Source organism: Armigeres subalbatus, chromosome 1 (assembly GCF_024139115.2).
Source record: "Armigeres subalbatus isolate Guangzhou_Male chromosome 1, GZ_Asu_2, whole genome shotgun sequence".
Taxonomy (NCBI): domain Eukaryota; kingdom Metazoa; phylum Arthropoda; class Insecta; order Diptera; family Culicidae; genus Armigeres; species Armigeres subalbatus.
Genome location: NC_085139.1, coordinates 37590465 through 37609785, shown reverse-complemented (window position 1 = coordinate 37609785; position 19321 = coordinate 37590465). Strand labels below are relative to the sequence as shown.

Below are 19321 nucleotides of genomic sequence, written 5' to 3'. Positions count from 1 at the left end.
CTTTTTGTCTTTCGAACTTTTCACTTTCGACCCTTTGTCTTTCGACCTTTTGTCCCTTTCACTTTGACGTTTTTACTTTCAACCTTTCGACCTTTTGACCTTTCGACCTTTGACCTTCGACCTTTTGACCTTCGACCTTTTGACCTTCGACCTTTTGACCTTCGACCTTTTGGCTCAGATTTTTTTGTTTCGACCTTTTGACCCTTCGTCCTTTTTGACCTTTTGGCTCAGATTTTTGTTTTGTTTCGACATTTGACCTTTCGACCTTTCGACCTTTTGACCTCTTAGGTCAGATTTTTTTGTTTCGATCTTTTGACCGTAGTAGTCAAGGCTAACGAATAGACGTGTTTTTTGACACCTGATTTTTTTGAGCCTAAAATATTTTTCAAAATTTATAATTTGAGTCGAAATGCCTTCCATACAGACAACTGCTAGAGGAGGACCGTCCAGAGGAGAATCGCTAGCATCATCAGCAGGAGTACAGGACTGGTCAATAGATGGTTTTGGCGGGTCGGATTCGATCAATGGTGAGCTGAATTAGACGATAGATGGAATAGGTGATCCCGATTTTGTAAATGGAGTACTAGAGGGTCGATGGACGTGGCGGATTCCTCAGCGAGGTGAGCGACTAGATGGCCGATGAACTTGGTAATGAATCGACAGGCTGAAGAGCCAGGTAAGTGACGAATTAATGTGTCCGACAAGAGGCCGCGAATGCCTTGTGGCACCCATGATGTTTATTTTTTATGCTGAGATCACCTCTTACCCTCAGTACGTGTCCTGAATCACTATTAAGGTTGCTCAAAAAACACTTTTTCAATTTTTTTTATGGGTCGCCCTCTTATTCAGCTCAATTTGATGCCCTGATGCTCTGGACAAAATTTCAGCCAAATCGGTCAACGTTTGGGCGGTGCTAAACCTCGTTGGAGGTTTATATGCAAAAATGTATGCAGAAACATCCAAACAGTGATTTGCAGTTGGACGGCACAATTTACTATCAAGAACAATGAAACTCATTCAGTTCTTGTAGAATTAAATACAGAATGTTATGCTGAAAACCGCGAGAAGATTAGAGTTTATTAGACAAAGATATTAGCATTTTACTGGAGTGTTGTAGGGGTGAATTTATTTCTTTTCAAAGGTAAAAGAAACGAAATTTGCTCAAACCCCACTTCAGAAAAATGCTACTAACTTAGCCGGGCAAACTCTAATCTTCTCGCGGTTTTCTGCATAACATTCTGTATTTAATTCTACAAGAACTGAATGAGTACCATTGTTCTTGATCGTAAATTGTGCCGTCCAACTGCAAATCACCGTTTTTGGATGTTTCTGCATACATTTTTGCATATAAACTTCCAACGAGTTTAGCACTGCCCAAACATTGACCGATTTGGCTGAAATTTTGTCCAAAGCATCAGGGCATTAAATAGAGCCGAATAAAAGGGCGGCCCATAAAAAAAATTAAAAAAGTTTTTCCCATACTAATTTGAGCCACCCTAATCACTATACATATAGTTAAAAAATGTTAATCTTTACGTTTAACTGATTGACAGACGACCATAAACATCATACGTATTTCTTAGTGACAAAGGCATTTTCGAATCAAGAAACCACTGCTTTCATTAGTTGAACTAATACACGGATTAGATTACCTTCCAATAAAACGGACTGATTATAGATGTTATGTGTTCGAACATTTCACCTTTTATTCTGTACAAACATTTTTAAAGAAATTTTGATATTAAGACGAGTTCTACAATATCAGTCATTGAATATAGGAGGTATGAGTACGTTTTGGGCACCACGTTGCTCACGCGAGCCAGAGTAGAAAGTACCTTGCGATGTCGCTAGGAGAAACAGTAACTAGACAATTCAATCGCCGATACTGGAAATCATCAAGAATGTAAAAAAAATCATATAGGAATAAGGATCATGTTTGGTGACCAGGGTCTCATTTCCTAGTGATTGGGTAGTGATTTCAGTCAGTGAGAGTTGTTTATGTGCATTTTGATTGCTTGTATCCGTTAAGGGTGGAAGTGGTTACTTTTTACATGCAGCTTTATATAAGAAGAGTGGTTTTACAGACAATTGTAATACGAGGAGATCAAAACTAAATTTGTACAAAATCATCATCATTTGTAGCATCATACAAAAATATGCGAAGATCATAAATTATGCGTTTTTGTGGAACTGTTTTTTTATTTATAAGAATATGTTAATCACACTAGCTTATAATTTATGAAATTATAGAAATGTGGCATATTTTGGACGTCTTGGGGGTTTATTTTATGCTTTTTACGCTCTTCTTTTCCTCTTGTTTCAGAGGGCGAGTAATGGCGCTTGAACCTAGGCTTATGTAAGGTGTGCAGGTTACTAATTACGTAGCGCAAATTTGGGCAATTTTAGAATTCTTCTCTCCCCATCGTAACACTTTTTATTCGGATAATTTAAGGTGATTATACAATCAAGCCATGTGGTGAATTTTAAATTCACCACACGGTTTTCTACTCCTATTATCAAAAGTTCAAATCTAGCGTAATAATTTTCGTACAATGCTGAAATTCAAGTCGATTGTTTAGCATAAGTAAGCAAATGATCTACGGATGTTTTTATCCCCATGGGCAATGCGGTTCTCTCAATTCGTGCTCTTGAAAAATCACTAGAAAAAGCACGTGGTTTCCAAGATGGCCGATTTGTGGCTTTGTTGTATAACCACCTTAATTAATTTATATAAACCGTAACCTTGGTTTGGCCCCTTCCCTCCCTCTTAAGCGTTACGTAATTTGTGAACGGCCCCTAAGCCAGGGCACTAGACTAAAAACTGTGCTCCATTCCAAGACGTCGAGGACCCAAGGAGTGTACATTAATCCTCTTAGCTAAGTCACTCCCAACGATTCATCAATCATATCTTCCCCTGAATGTGAAACGGTTGGTACGGCTGTCCCCGTTTCTTCCTTTCGTGAATTCAAAACTCTTTGTTGATCATATTATTTATTGATGAATAATCTGATTGCTAGGGAGTTATGAATTATCTCCCACTTTCAAGCCTGCACGGTGGGCCTGGCCGTTTTAATATTTGTGTCACATTTATGATATGCTGCAAATATTAATGAAGACAAGAAAATACTCGGAAATACAACCGACATTTCCAGGATGCTTTTCAATACTGGCTGTGCATGTGCTAAGACAAGACAAGGGAAAAGCTTCTTAGTTGTCGACTAAGCGTGACTAAGCGTGGCGGGGCTTGATTCCCGGTGCCGGTCTAGGCAATTTTCGGATTGGAATACATGATATACGAATGCAAAAATGGTAACCTGGCTTAGAAACCTCGCAGTTAATAACTGTGGAAGTGTTTAATGAACACTAAGCTGCGAGGCGGCATTGTCCCAGTGTGGGGATGTAATGCCAATAAGAAGAAGAAGAAGGTGATGGTAATGACAAGTAATGTCTATATACTGAAACGGGGGATATTTTCTAATTCGGCTCATTTTCGAATATTCATTTTGAATCTTTCAAAGGAGGGGAAATGACGCCTTTAGCAGGTTTTGTTCTATTATTGTTAGGGGGGTTTTTGTTTTTGACCAAATTTTATGAAATTTTGCCACAATATAAGAATATATGCAAAGAATGTTTAAGCCAAATTTGAGCATAATTAGTTATAGAACCCCCCACTTTTTGTATTTTGCTATTGTTCTCATCATGTAATACAAAAATACTTCCACATTCACATAGTATGATGGTTTTACAAATAATTAAAGGCACCAACTGATGTTGATCCTTAGTAAGTTACAGTTTTCTAGAAATCAAAGGGGGGCATTTTGTTCAGGTAGGGCGCATTATACCTTCTTATCCTACTGTGCTTTTAACCAAACTAAACTGGACCTCCGTCCACATATTTTTCAAAACTTTGTTTCTCAATGCATCGTAATACATTTTTTAAATATCCGAATAATTGTAAATATTTTAAAATCATCCATGGAAAAAAATGATCTATCAAACAAAATCGAGTTTAAGGCAGTTTCAACTTCCGGAAAAATTTTCCGTCGGCTTTTGGTTCTCGTATTTTTATAGCCGAGTCATATTGGGAAGACATATTGGGTAGCTTATCTGCGGATTCCATTCCCATGAGTTTTCAAAGGACGGGATTGACGGGATCTAGTCATGGAAAATTGAAATCCCGGCCATATTTAAAATACATCGGGATCAATATCAGAAAACAAGCTTTCCTAGCTGTGAGGCTACTTTTAACAAGGTACCTCATTTAAATCAATATTGACAACAATCAGGCAATTGATTAGATTTAACATTTATTTTCATGTGCCAACTATTTGCATGAAAATAATTAAACTAACTTTTTTTGAGGTTCTTTCCTGTATAAGATTCTTGTTACTCTTATTCACAGATTATTTCCAACTTATATTCATAAAACCCAGAATAATCGACCTGGCAATGATGATGCCTTTCTCGTGCATTACAAAAAGTAACAATAAGTCCAGAACGCAATGGCCGATTGAGATCCCGCGTCGAATGCAACTTGTTGCAAACAAATCGGATAAGGCTATGTACAAAAAGTGTGTCGCACTTTGTTTTTTGCACACACACACATACATACATACTCACATACAGACATCACCTCAATTCGTCGAGCTGCGTCGATTGGTTAACACTATGGGACTGAGAAAGGCAAAAAGGATTAGTCACGGGAAATCGACGATCTCAATCTACGGAGCTTTTTGCATTTCTAGAAGAACATTTGAAAAGGGTGTATTTTTTTCTGGAATGCTCTTTCAAATGTGGGTTTCTATTTGTGTTTAGTGTTGAAACGTCTTCAAGAAGATCCTACCATAATGTTCATCTGTCTAAGACGAGCTTAGTACTTTCCATTTAATTCCACTACGCTTTGCTATCTTTACAGATACGTATTTCGACCTCAACTATGAGGCCGTCTACAGTGTCTCGTACTTGACTCGAGTCAAGTACAAGACATTGAAGACGGCCTCACAGTCGAGGTCGAAAAACATATATGTAAAGATAACAAAACGTAGTGGAATTTAATAGAAAGTACTAAACTCGCCTTAGACAGCTGAAGATATTCCACTAAAAGAGCTTAATTTTTTTTTCATCATAATGTTTTTTATCCCACTTATAAGCATGATAACGAACAAAAAGATTATGTAGATTGTGGCAACAGTATCGCATATATCGTAACCTTTTTCTTAACTGCCATAACATTCTCCTTTTAATCCTTACTAATCATCACCATGCTTCCAAGGTATGCATTCATTCATGCAAATGTTGTTCTTTTAAGTGAAGTGTGCACCACATCACTCCTGTCAACCGATGAAGCTGGAAAATGAAAGATTCTGTTGCAACGAACAGAAGATTCCTATTCCAAACAGGGTGTACCCGTATAAAATGGATGAAAACAGGAAATCTCAAAGCAAACAAGCCGTTCGTTGAATTCCAGTCACCCGGAAGCACCAGTTTCTGTTCCAACTTGCTGTCGCTACTGTTTGAAAGTAGCTACTAAAAGGGTATCAAGGGAAAACTAGTAAATCGTTGACAAACGACATGGCGGCTCGGCGCTGGTAATGGAAAAAAAGAAAAGAAGCACATAAGCCGTTGCAATTTTACATATACACAAGCTCCAGTAAGTACGAGACCATTCTCCCGGTCCCTTAATGCGAAAATAAGTTCAGTTGATATGTGATGTCATCTTGTCTTCAGCAAAGTATGAAAGTTGAATAAAGAGAAATGCCTGAACCTGCCTACCTACCGACACTCGAACCAGTTACTGTGTAATATGGTTCGCAAACGACATCAACGTCTTCGTCGATGTTCAAAGGAGAACTCATAGATGGTATAGATACGTACGTACATGCATGTAAGTGATGTAACAGTCAAGTCATGTAGAGTACGGCCTGTAGGAGACGCAGGAACATATTCATACTATGAAATAGACACAGAAGTGGTACGATATTTTGCACAGTAGAAGAAATCCGCGCAGAAAGAGAACCAACTGTAGATCTGTAGCTTCCACTCATGACTAGAAGAGCACGATAGCGAACATTCATCAAAGGTATTCTAGTAGAAAACTGATAATCTTTGCCTATGGCTGTTGAATAAGAAGGTGAACGAGGAACTTTTCGATTTATGCGGTGATAGAATTAGAGGAAGCGAAACCTTGTATTCTATTTTTGTACACTAAGATAATTACAACATAAGGGGGGTTAAGATCCATACATGTTGTTATAATGATATGTAATGAGGAACGTCTGTGGTTTCTATTGACTTAAATTTAAAAAAAGTCCCACTAAGCCCAATTTGCTCTTTATTTTAGAGAAAGTAAAATGTTTTCCAAAAATAATAACGCAGGACAGTTATTCGTTTCATTACTCCTGCTTAAACCAAACTCTGTATATGATATCAAAGCATTCAATTCAGCCTCACATGCCAGTCATGCTGATTAAATCTTCGAGCATAATCTTGAACATTGAATTTAAACGTGGTTCGGTTTGAATTTCGAACACTTTAATTCGATGAGTACATAAATTATATCAGTAGTCAAACTTTGCTCACTAAAACTACTTGTTTCAATTTCCAAAGAGCAGTATTGCTGGTGAATGCATAATGGGAATACTTCCCCTGGAGCATAATTTCCCAGATGAATGGATAAGCACAGATGTTTCAGTAGGAGCTCCATAATTGAAGTAGAATATTTATTAATCATATTCATCGAGGTAACGTATAGCATTCTCGTCCAGGGTCTAATTGAAATTATACACTCGAAACCCAATGAAAACCATTTTTTGTTTTGCATTTATAACACAGTATACACCCGATTCTTTTTTTACACGGGGGATGCGTTCCGTGTAAAAAAAGTTTTCAGTTCAAAATTCGAAAATCCGTGTAAAAAAAGTTTTATGAATTCTCGACGAAACATGCAAAATGGAGCAACTTTTATATGGGATTTTTTTACACGGTCGTGTAAAAAAAAATCCGTGTAAAAATAGAGTCGGGTGTATGTGCATTGCTTCTATAGGTTTTTTGAGTCAAAATATGACGGAAGTAAAACTGCGAATCTACCTACCATAACCCTAACTGTACAGTTGAATGAAAACCGCGCTTTGAATGTTAGCATTTTCTGTTTTTTATAGTTTGAACAAAATGGATTCTGGAATTAGGTCACAACGATTCAATCTCTGACTTTGTGTACCCTGTCAAAATAAAGTAAAGGAGGTTATGAATGCGAAGCAGCTTGCTGCACAACCTTGTTCTCAACTATCAATCATTGATCTATTTTTTCAGCTTATTCTAATCAATATTCCAATCGTAAGTTGTTTTTAAAAGGCTGCGTTGCTCAAAAAGATTGAGAGCAGACGATCGACTGGTCAAAGCATGAAATCGAATAAAGCCTCAGGGGTCGATCGCATATCAGCCGAGATGCTCAAAGCTGACCCCATGACATCCGCTCAACTACTGCATCGTTTATTTCGTAATATCTGGGACACTGCAACTTTCCCGGTCGACTGGACTGCAAGGTATCTTAGTGAAGGTGCCCAAAAAGGGTGACCTGACTGTATGCGATAACTGGCGAGGCATTATGTTGCTGTGTACCGTAGATCGATGCAACTCTCCGGCGGCAGCAGGCCGGATTCCGTGCCGGAAAATCCTGTGTGGACCATATTGTCACGCTCCGTATCATTCAAGGTCAAGGCAGGTCAACGAAATCCAAGAGTCCCTTTAATTGGTATTCATTGACTACGAAAAAGCTTTCGACCGTCTCAAGCACGAGAATATGTGAGGCGCCCTAAGACGCAAGGGGGTTCATGAGATTTTCTCGGCTTCATCGAAGCACAGTACGAGGCCTTTTCGTGTAGAGTGCTGCACAATGGGGTCCTGTCCGACCCTATCCGGGTCGTAGCTGGTGTGAGGCAAGGATATATTCTATCACCGTTACTGTAACTCATCGTAATTGACGAGATTCTGGTAGATGCGATTGACCGTGAACCAAACCGCGGGCTGTTATGGCAGCCTATAATCATGGAGCACCTAAACGACTTCGAATTGGCTGATGACGTTGCACTCCTTGCTCAACGGCGCTCTGATATGCAGAGTAAGCTCAACGACCTTGCCGAGCGCTCCTCTTCGGCAGGTTTAGTCATCAATGTCAACAAAACCAAATCGTTGGATGTAAACACAGTGACTCCTTCCAGTTTCACAGTAGCCGGGCAACTAATGGAAAATGTTGAAAGCTTCCAATATCTTGGCAGCCAAATGGCGTCAGACGGCGGTACCAAAATCGACATAGGCGCACGGATCAAGAAAGCAAGGGCTGCCTTTGCGAGTTTAGGAAATATCTGGAAAAACAGACAGATAACTGAACGCACCAAAATACAAGTGAGCGGATGGTGAACGAGGAAGTATCCCGGAGTGAGAACTTCGAGGTCGTTCGGGTCGGAAGAGAGCGGCGTCAGCGGCCGCGAGTTTAAGCAGGCTTCGATGCGAGCTAGCAGAGTGACGAATTCGTCCTGAGAGAGGACCGAGTTTCCGACGGTTCGACGAAAGTGATTCTTAAACGACTTAACTGCCGCCTCCCACAGACCACCGAAGTTTGGACTGCGAAGCGGTATGAACTTGAAGTTTATGCCTTCGTCCGTACATTGATAGACTATTCCATCCTGGTGCTGTTGCGAACGAAACTGTTTGCCCAATTCCTTTAATTCCTTTGCCGCTCCTCGGAAGTTTGTAGCGTTATCACACTCTATGAGACTTGGCTTTCCTCTTCGAGCGATGAACCGATGCTGCGCTGCCTTGAACGCCGAAGTGGAGAGGTCATAGACCAGCGCCATATGTACTGCCTTGGTGACAAGGCAGATGAAAATGACTACGAAACATTTTATTGGAGCTGCCTTCTTAGCTTTGCGGTACTGGAACGGTCTACAGAGATCTACTGCTGTGTTGAGGAACGGCAATGACGGTGTTACTCTTTCAAGAGGCAAGTCCCCCATCAGCTGATCTAGATTACGAGGACGGCAGCGAAAGCAGCTTACGCAGGAGTGCACAACACTTCGTGCCAAATCCCGAAGACGAAGAGTCCAAAATTTTTCCCGGACGCATGCCGCAAGAAATTGAGGTCCAGCGTGCAGGTTCTTCATATAGTAGTACAAAACAAACGAAATCGTTAGAGGGTGTCGAGCTGGCAGAATAATTGGATGTTTCCTGTCGTTGGAGATAGCCGCATGTCTTTGGCGGCCTAGAAGTCGTAGAATCCCATCAACGAGAATTGGGGCGATGTTCCGTAGTTTCGAGTTCGTTTCAACTTGACCGTGTGTAGCTACTGCAGCGATGTCTTTAGCGAAAACTTTGTTTTGTGCTAGTCGAAAAAGGTTGTTGGAAGCTTCAACGAGCTCCAACGTTTGAAGAAAACCTGACCGTCAATCTGTGCGGTTACTTGGCTTGCTGTTGTGACTGAAGCGACGAAGCAGAGCAACGATACGAACGAGTGCCGGAAATGACGATCGAATCGAGAAGATTTCGCTTGGTTGGTGCACATGTATCGGCAGTGATACTGTTCTCTCTTCAAATAGCTCGTGCGGCAAGTCGAATGAGGTTTGTGGAGTTAGAGGTGGCCAAAGGCGCGATGGTTGACAAAGCCATTCCACCACGATGTGCTCTCTAGAAGCTGAGCTGGATACATGCCGCGAGAAATGATATCTGCAGAATTTTCAACTCCTGGGACATGCGCCCGAACACCGGCGGCGGTGAGATGTTGCACCTCGGAGACTCGACTTGCGATGAAAGTTTTCCACCGCGATGGAGTCGAACGAAGCCAGTGAAGGGTGATCATTGAATCTGTACAAAAAATAGCCTTGACTTTCAACGCTGTACTTGTGTGAACCTCGTAGTACAAATGGCTCAGGAGAAGAGCTGATGAGAGCTCAAGACGAAGTAAACAGATGCGCTTCTGCCTTTTGGAATCGCCATGAACTTCAGTGGATACGAGAACTGAAGCAGGTATCGCCCATCTAGGAATGCTAATCGCCCATCTAAGCTGTTACGGAACTCCAACCAGCGATGTTGTCCGGCTTCGTCTAACGGATCGTCCCAATTCCTCATAGCTCGCCAGAGAGCCTGAACGAAAAGTTTAGCGAGCACCACAACCGGGCCTATGAGGCCGAGAGGATCGTAGAGACGAGTTGTATCCGATAGAACGATTCGTCGAGAAATTGTCCCTTCATTGGACCATTTGGGAACAGAGTATCGAAACACGTCGTCCACCGGTTGCCATTGCAGCCCCAATGTTTTGATTGGAGCGGAAAACGAGTCCAGCGAAAATGTAGTTCGTTCATCTCGGAGCTCTGCTGGTATGTGGGCGGTAATTGCTGGAGAATTCGATGTCCATTTACGCAAGCTCATGCCGGCCGACTACATCAATTGTAGAAGCTGCAGGTAGAGTTCTACACCTTCGTCCACATCGTCGACATCGGTCAACACGTCGGGGGATATTCTTCTTCTACGCCAGAGAATCCGCTGTAGTGGATAATCAGCAGAGTGGACTCGAATTTGCCGAAACATTTTCTCGATGTCAGCAATAATAAGGAAGCGATGCATCCGAAACCGCAGAATGATTGCCAACAGGTCATCTTGAATGACTGGACCTACCATCAGTACTTGATATTCAGCGAGATCCCACTATCAGTAGAACACGAAGCGTCAAAGACTTCGTGGTTGTACTGTCTGCTTTCTCCACGCCGTGGTGCGGGAGATAGTACGAAATACCACTAGCAGAAATTTCTTATTCGACAACTTCTCGCCTATGGTTCAATTTATGATATTCTTCGATAAAAGCCGAGTATGCTTCCATCAGTTTGGGGTTGGCTTGCAGGTGACTTTCGAGAACGAGAAATCTTCGAGTAGCAATCTCCTTTGAACTTCCCAATAGGTTTAGCATTGACGAACGTTTGAGAAGAGTGACTACGAAGCGACCAATTTCCCAAAAGCGAGCAAGCTGGGCGTCGAGAGATTCAGCACTGATTACATGAGCAAGTTTCGGAGTGTGCTCAGTTGTACGGTTAGAGCCTGCCCTGCCGGAGGCCACCCATCCAAGCACGGTGTTCTGCCGAACAGGTTTGTCTGGTCCGAGTTTCAAGAACCCTTCGAGAAACAGGTCATAGTACATTTCCATACCGATGAGGAGATCGATGGGTCCAGGCTTGTGCAAGATTTTCCGTAACCAAGCTTAGCTGTGAAGCGGGATCGAGTAATGCTCGGGCACAATGCGTGTGTCCGTGTGAATCGAAGATCTTGACGATGGCGGTTTGTAGCAGCACAGTAGCTGGAACAGTTCGAAAATTTCCGACGAGAGTGGTGAAAAGGAGGCTTGTGGCATTGGCTGATGGCGATTGGGATTCTGCTGTCGATGATTGACGAGCCTGTGTTGGTTGCATTGACGAATTCGATGCCGAAGGTTGCGAAATAACAGTAGAGTTGATTGGCTTTGATTGAGTGGACGAACGGTCTTGCGACTGATGTAGCATTGTGTGATGTTTCTAGCCACATACTCTGCAAGCACCGGATGAGCAATTTCTGATTAGGTGGGAGGAGGAGAAGCAACTGATTTCACCTGCTCGAAACGTTGGACGACCGAAAGTTTCTGGAATGGTTCACACTTGAATGGAGAATGAGGAGACGTGGAGCAGAACGGGCAAGAACTTGGCGATGAACTAGTAGTAGTAACTGTGTGGACTGTATTTATTTTCGACTTCTGTGACCGGTACGACTCCGGTTTGGGTGTATCTACCAAGCGTGGTTTCGACGGAGTCAGTGATTGGAGCACCGTTAGATGGGTACGAAGAAACTTGATGACGTCTTCGTATTTGGAAACCTCTGTCGATTTGTGGTACGATTCCCACTGCTTCAGCGTGGACGAATCGCGTTTACTACAAACCATGTACGCCAGCAACACACTCCAGTCTTTCGTGGGAATGCCCATCTTGTCGATCATACACAGGTTCCGTTCAAAATCATCGACAAGATGCATAAGCGACTCATAACACTCCCTCAATCGAAAAAAGTGCATCAATTAACGTTCTGACGACTTTTTGTTGTCGAATCGTTTCTCCAGTAGGTTCCAGGCGACTGGATAATTTGCTGCAGTGTGCTCGACAGATTCGACCACCTTCGTAGCATCTTTGGAAAGGGAAGCAACGAGATACGACAATTTATCGATAGGCGAAAGTTGGGGATTGGAGTCAATTAGGGACTTAAACGTGTCACGAAACGTTATCCACTCCGATACGCACCCAGAAAACGTGGGAAGTTTTACTTCAGGGAGCTTTATACGAGAATAAGGGTGATTGAATAGGTTTCCTGCATCACGGGTAGTAGCAGGAACTATCGATTGTGGTGTGGTAGATTACGATATTCTGCAATCTTTGCATCCTCTTCATCCGTATCTTTCTTATCGGTATCTTCGCCGAACAAATCAATCTGTTAGCGATTTGTCTGAAAATCGGCATACAATACTTCCGCTCGTTGCTTCCATCCCTCAAGCTGTCCTACATCGCGCTCGACATTAAAATTCTCCACGAAACGCTTTATGTTGGTCATGGTGTCCAAATAAAACCGCTCTTGGCGGGAAAGTGTCCTCAAACTAGGCGACATCTTCCACACACGCAGCCAAAAATTTATCATTATTAGCTCGACTCAACTCCTCACCTACAGGGGATGGACAAAATAATTAGGATAGGCAAATTTTGGGTAAAATTAGATGTGTTGTAACTATCTTAGTTATCATCCGATTTTGACAATTCAGGCATGTCCGAACTAGAAAATTAATGCAGTTTGACGGTATGTCCATGGAACCGACTATGGCCACCGGATTCCGGAGATATTCCGGGTTTTTCGGAGGTAGGTTCAAAACCGTAAATTTGAGGTGGATATTAGGAGAAGTTGTGGTTAAAAATTTAATAATATCAGTAACCACAACTGAAGTAAGACTCTTGTTGATTGGAACCATATATTGAGATTTGGAATCGGACCAGAATCAAGTGAGATATGGCCATTTCTTTAAAATCGGTTCCGATCGATACTTATCAAAGGGGTCAGGCCTCAACTTCATTTCAATCTTGCTTTTTGATAGATAGGCCACTATGATTTTATTCAAGAAGGGCTCTAATGTGTCCAGAATGAAAAACCAATTGAATAACCGGATCCTGGAGTCGCTGGGGTGTCCCCGGGGAACCTGTGAATGGGGACATTTAAGTTTTAGCACCAAAATCAGTCATTCGACGGCTCTTTTTTCATGGTTTTCGATCAGGAAGCGAAGTATGAATATAAAATGGTCCATTGACGGCTCTGACCGCTTCCAGGATCTACGGATTGGCCCCGGGAACCTGTGAATGGGGACATTTAAGTTTTACCACCAAAATCAGTCATTCGACGGCTCTTTTTTCATGGTTTTCGATCAGGAAGCGAAGTATGAATATAAAATGGTCAATTTACGGTTCTGACCGCTTCCAGGACCTACGGATTGGCCCCGGGGAACCTGTGGAAAGGGGCATTTTAGTTTTACCACCAAAACCAGTCGTTCGTCGGCTCTTTTCTCATGGTTTTCGATCAGGAAGCGAAGTATGAATATAAAATGGTCCATTGTCGGCTCTGACCGCTTCCAGGATCTACGGATTGGCCCCGGGGAACCTGTGGAAGGGGACATTTTAGTTTTACCACCAAAACCAGTCGTTCGACGGCTCTTGTTTCATGGTTTTCGATCAGGAAGCGAAGTATGAATATAAAATTGTCCATTGACGGCTCTGACCGATTCCAGGATCTACGGATTGGCCCCGAGGATCCTGTGGAATGGGACATTTTAGTTTTAGCAACAAAACCAGCCATTCGCCAGCTCTTCATTCATGGTTACCGATCAGGAAGCGAAGTACGAAAATAAAATTGATCATTGACGGCTCTGACCGCTTCCAGGACCCAAGGATTGCCCCCGGGAAACCTGTGGAAGGGGACATTTTAGTTTTATCACTAAAACCGGTCGTTCAACGGCTCTTTTTTCATGGTTTTCGATCAGGAAGCGAACTATGCATATAAAATGGTCCATTGACGGCTCTGACCGATTCCAGGATCTACGGATTGGCCCCGGGGAACCTGTGGAAGGGGAAATTATAGTTTTAGCACTAAAACCAGCCATTCGACAGCTCTTCATTCATGGTTTTCGATCAGGAAGCCAAGTACGAAAATAAATAATAAACTCTTTTTTCATGGATTTGAATCAGAATGTGAAGTATGAACTAGAAATGGACCATTGACGGCTCTGACCGTTTTCTGGACCTACGGATAGCTCACGGGGAACCTGCCTACTTCATACTTTGCTTCCTGATCCAAAGCCATGAAAACAGAGCCGTCGTATGACTAGTTTTGGTGCTAAAACAGGTTTCAACAGGCCAATCTGTAGGTTCAGAAAGCGGTCAGAGCCCTCAATGGTCCCTTTTATATTCATTTCTCGATTCCTAATCGAAACCACTAGAAAAGAGACGTCGAATGACTGGTTTTGATGCTTAAAATAAAATGTCCCCTACACAGACTCTCCATGAGCAATCCGTGGGTCTTGGAAGCGGTCAGAGCCGTCAATGGACCATTTTATATTCATACTTCGCTTCCTGATCAAAAATCGAATGACTGGTTTTGGTGCTAAAACTAAAATGTCCTCATTCACAGAATCCTTGAAGGCAATCAGTAGGTCCTGGAAGCGGTCAGAGCCGTCAATGGTCATTTTTAATTCATATTTCGCTTCCTGGTCGAAATCCATGAAAAAAGAGCCTTCGAATGACTGGGTTTGATGCTAAAACTAAAATGTCTCCTTCAACAAGTTCCCCGGGGTCCAATCCGTAGGTCCTGGAAGAGGTCAGAGCCGACAATGGACCATTTTATATTCATACTTTGCTTTCTGATCGAAAACCATAAAAAAGAGCCGTCGAATGACTGGTTTTGGTGCTAAAAATTAAATGTCCTCTTCCACAGGTTCCTCGGAGGCAACCGGTAGGTCCCGAAAGCAATTAGAGCCGTTAATGGACCACTTTATATTCATACTTCGCTTCCTGAGCGAAAACCATGAAAAAAGAGCCGTCGAATGACTGGTTTTGGTGGTAAAACTAAAATGTCCCCTTCCACAGGTTCCCCGGGGTCAATTCGTAGGTCTTGAAAGTAGCCAGGGCCGTCAATGGATTATTTTATATTCATGCTTCGCTTCCTGATCGAAAAACATGAAAAAAGAGCCGTCGAATGACTGGTTTTGGTGGTAAAACTAAAATGTCCCCTTCCACAGGTTCCCTGGGGCCAATCCGTAGATCCTGGAAGCGTTTAGAGCCACCAATGGACCATTTTATATTCATACTTCGCTTCCTGATCGAAAACCATGAAAAAAGAGCTGTCGAGTGACTGGTTTTGGTGGTAAAACTAAAATGTCCCCTTCCATAGGTTCCCCGGGGCCAATCCGTAGGTCCTAGAAGCGGTCAGAACCGTAAATTGACCATTTTATATTCATACTTCGCTTCCTGATCGAAAACCATAAAAAAGAGCCGTCGAACGACTGTTTTTTGGTAAAACTTAAATGTCCCCTTCCACAGGTTCCCCGGGGCCAATCCGTAGATCCTGGAAGCGGTCAGAGCCGTCAATGGACCATTTTCTATTCATACTTCGCTTCCTGATCGAAAACCATGAAAAAAGAGCCGTCGAATGACTGATTTTGGTGCTAAAACTTAAATGTCCCCATTCACAGGTTCCCCGGGGACATCCCAGCGACTCCAGGATTCGTTTATTCAATTGGTTTTTCATTCTGGACACATTAGAGGCCTTCTAGAATAAAATCATAGTGGACGATCTATTAAAAAGCGAGATTCAAATGGAGTTGTGGCCTGACCCCTTTGATAAGTATCGATCGGAACCGATTTTAAAGAAATGGCCATATCTCACTTGATTCTGGTCCGATTCCAAATCTCAATATATGGTTCCAATCAGCAAGAGCCCTACTTCATTTGTGGTTACTAATATTATTCAATTTTTAGCTACAACTTCTCCTAATATCCACCTCAACTTTACGGTTTTGAACCTACCTCCGAAAAACCCGGAATATCTCCGGAATCCGGTGGCCATAGTCGGTTCCATGGACATACCGTCAAACTGCATTAATTTTCTAGTTCAGGCATGCCTGAATTGTCAAAATCGGATGATAACTAAGGTATTTACAACACGTCTAATTTTACCTAAAATTTGCCTATCCTAATTATTTTGTCCATCCCCTGTAAGTACCACCTTACTACCGAATAGAACTCGATCAGGATGAAAGCAAGCCAAGCCTTTTTGATGCTATGAATAATCTTCCAACGCGACCAATTCAATTCAATTGTACCATCAAGGTACCAGAAAGCAAACACAAGCCAAGCCAAACCAGCGTGCCTAGCTCTCACGATGAGGACGGCGCTATTGTACATGTACCTACGAACCACAGGAACAGCAGCAGCTCTGATCACTAACGAGATCGAAATATCAAACGATCTTTCGCGCACTGTTTGCTCTAAGCAGAATATTGTTGCAATTGCACCCTCAGTCCATGCGTTTGATCACTTATCACTGTTCAACGTCGCGGCAGTGTACGGGTAGTTTGTCACTTTATGCACTTGTAGTCCCAGTCCGTAAATCACTTGTTGCGTCACTTAACCCTGTGACGAATGTTCACTTTTCGACATACACCAAACCGCGAATAGAATTGTCCGAACAATCACCGTTTTTTATTCACTAAACGGTTGATCCGGTCGACCAGGACCAAAATGTTATCGCGGCGGAATTTCGGAGACCGTTCTAGTGATAGGGTTCGTTCTTCCACTGCACTGATTTACTAGACACGGATTTAAGGTAACTAACTACGAAACGAGGCAAAGTTTATTTGACGAGAGAAATACAGCGATGTTCACTGTCCGATAATTTATTGTTCATTCGTTTGTTTCTGGTTTGCATATAGCAATATATGGGAATTCAGTATAAATCGAGATCGTTTTCTTCTTGCTAGCAGATGGCTAGTGATAAGGGAGAGAGATTGATTACTGCACTGTGGCAAAACGAGACCAATAGAACTAATAGTGAATTCGATACAAAGGGGAATATGGTACAAGAAGTTATTTCTGTGCTTAACTGTAGTGTGGCTCCAACAATATTATTGTTTGGCATTTTACCTCTTACGCAAGGCTAGTTCATACCAATTTCTGGTATCGAGGTCGTCGCTCCTGCTTGGGTAAGGGTTCCCGCGACCCCCTCTCATAAGTTTTATACAGGCTGGGGGGTCACGACCCACTACTATGTTCTGGAGGAATTCCTGGAGGAACTTCCGGAGAAATTCCTGGTGGAACTTCCAGAGAAATTCATGGACGAACTTCCGGAAAAATTCCTGGAGGAACTTCCGGCGGAATTGCTGGAGGAACTTCCGGAGGAATTCCTGGAGGAACTTCCGGAGGAATTCCTGGAGGAACTTCCGGAGGAATTCCTGGAGGACCTTCTGGGGGAATTTTTAAGGTCTCATACAATATTTGTTTAAGCATCTAGCATTTTCGCATATGCCTAGTTTGTATACAAAATTTGGTAGGTTTTTATACAGAATTGTTAGAAAATCAAACCATCACCGGTTGTGTGTAGGAACTTAATTTAACGCAGTTTTTCCATTTCATGATATATTTTATTACCCAATATATTGCTCAGTTATTTTTGAACCAAATTACTTGATTTGTATTCCTCAACATAAACGTTTTGTAGTATAGGGGAAATTACGGCTTTGGCAGGTTTTGTTCTATTATTGTCAGGAGGGTTTTTGTTTACCAAATTTTATGAAATTTAGCCACAATATTCTTTATTATGCAAAGAATATTTAGGCCAAATTTGAGGAAAATTGATTATAGAAAATCCCCCTGCCAATAATAGAACAAAACCTGCCAAAGCCGTCAGTTCCCCTATCTATTTCTGTAATGTATTTACTGCCGATGTATTTATTTCCAATGAAAAAAAACAGATAGGAGACGGCTAAGCTCAGCCATTTAACATGCGCCAACCACGGTTAACGATAAGGGCACGATTAATCATATTACACGCACTCATGTGGGATGGAATGGCTGGACTGGAATGGTGTTGATTGAATATACCACGCACCGACCCCGACCACTGACCAGACCAAACCAAATCCAAATCATCGGAGCTGCAACTCAATAAGCGGTTTAAATCTTCATGATAATGAAGGGCGTAGTGCGGATGCATGCATGTAGCCAGGAGAACACCGACACAATCATTATGATGTGGATGATGCGGATATAATGTGTTGGTGGTGGATACTGAACTTCAAGAGCGGGTCCCAGGTTTAGAATATTTCGTTCATATGGTTTTAGTTGGATATAGTCGACATGGCCGAAGAGGATATTAGATATTCATGAAACACGAGTACATTTCTCTGCATCTGAAAGTAGTTTTCAAACTATGATCTCCAAATTTTCATTTATGTTTTGTTCCTTTTTAAATAGGTACATACTTTATCCTATCTCTCATCGTGATTACAGTCTTTCTAATACTCTGACATAGAAAATGCTATTTCCATCGTATTATTAGGCAGAACAACTCTCCTGGGGTAAAAAAAAACAGCATACAGTGAACTGATTTTGAACTTAACCACAACAGAGCAGTCATAATTGCTTTGTCAACATAGCTGTGGCATAATTTGTCAGGTGCAATTAATTGTTTGTGAAATCCACCTGTCCAAACATGTTCTCTCCGGAAAGGGGCAGCTGCCCGAAGAACCACGGATTCTCCCCACCGAACACGTTCTCGGATCAAGTGCAAATAATCGAAATTGTCTGTCTTATCTTCGAAGCTGCAGACAGTAGAAACGGCTAGGCGAGTTTCCCTCCACAGTCAGCGACCATCATTCAGTTAGATATCAATTAATTCCGCTGGATTAGGTTTGCACTGCACGTGCGAAACACACCCATCTAACTGAGGCCGCTTTCATTTATGTTCTGTTCATAGAGCAAGGCGGAGCAAAAGAGTTATATTAGTGAAATATGTCGTAAAACAATAAAATACAATATATTTATTAAATGGCTAATTACAGATAATGCACCGGAATGTATTCATTCAACTATTTGAGCCAATTTATTTTTTTTACTTTTATTACTCTAAATGGAAAACCAAAAAATTCTATAAAATAATCGGATTTTTTTAAACAAAAACTTATTTTAAACAGCTGTCGAAAATTTGTGGGATAAAAGTTTTAACACTG

At 41.9% G+C, this 19321-nt stretch overlaps 1 protein-coding gene across 11 annotated transcripts in view; it reads right to left on the bottom strand.

Moving 5' to 3' along the window:
• LOC134224508 (peripheral plasma membrane protein CASK-like) overlaps positions 1 to 19321 on the bottom strand; it is a 666907-nt gene that overhangs the window by 506449 nt on the left and 141137 nt on the right. The gene's annotated exons all lie outside the window — the stretch shown is intronic.